Raw genomic sequence first — 1158 nt, forward strand, 5'->3', positions numbered from 1 at the left:
ACCAGATGGAACACATAGAAATCAAATTGACTACATCTGTGGAAAGAGAAGATGGAAAAGCTCCATATCATCAGTGAAAACAAGGCCAGGGGCAGACTATGGAACAGACCATCAATTACTGATATGCAAATCCAAACTGAAGCTGAAGAAAATTAAAACAAGTCCACGAGAACCAAAATATGACCTTGAATTTATCCCACCTGAATTTAGAGATCATCTGAAAAACAGATTTAATAAATTAAACACTAAAGACCCAAGACCAGAAGAGTTGTGGGATAACATCAAGAACATCATACGTGAAGAGAGCAAAAAGCCATTAAGAAGACAAAAAAGAAGGAAAAGATCAAAATGGATGTCAGAAGAGACTCTGAAACTTGCTCTCCAGCATAGAGAGTGCCTTTGAATTGTGGTGTTGGAGGAGAATATTAAAAGTGCCATGGACTGCCAAAAGAACCAATAGATCTGTTTTGGAAGAAGTGCAGCCAGAGTGCTACTTGGAGGCCAAGATGGCTAAACTTTGCCTCTCATACTTTGGACATATTGTCAGGAGGGAGCAGTTGCTGGAGAAAGATGTCATGCTCGGTAAGATGGAGGGTCAGAGAAAAAGAGGAAGACTCCCAATGAGATGGTTCGGCCAGGTGGCATCATTGATGGCGTCAAGTGTGGCAGCGGTAGTGAGGTTGGCCCAGAATCAGACATTGTTTCATTCTGCTGTGCATGGGGTCGCCATGAGTCAGTTCTGACTCGATGGCACCTGACAACAACAACAACAATCAAATAAGTTTACACTACTTCTACAAAATATTTTAAATTGTAAAAAAAATATGAATTTATTTTCAACTAAATTTATTCATTTTTTTGATAAATTTTGTTAAAAAAATTAATCCAAGAAACTGGGTTATATGAAGAAAAACGTGTCATCAGGATTGGAGGAAGACTCATTAACAACCTGCGGTATGTAGATGATACAACCTTGTTTGCTGAAAGTGAAGAGGACTTAAAATATTTACTGATGAAGATCAAAGAGCCCAGCCTTGGGTGTGGATTACATCTCAATGTAAAGAAAACAAAGATCCTCACCACTGGACCAATGAACAACATTCTTATCAATGGAGAAAAGATTGAAGTTGTCAAGGATTCCATTCTTCTTGGATCAAC

This window comes from Chrysochloris asiatica, unplaced genomic scaffold, assembly GCF_000296735.1.
Source record: "Chrysochloris asiatica unplaced genomic scaffold, ChrAsi1.0 scaffold00018, whole genome shotgun sequence".
Taxonomy (NCBI): Eukaryota; Metazoa; Chordata; class Mammalia; order Afrosoricida; family Chrysochloridae; genus Chrysochloris; species Chrysochloris asiatica.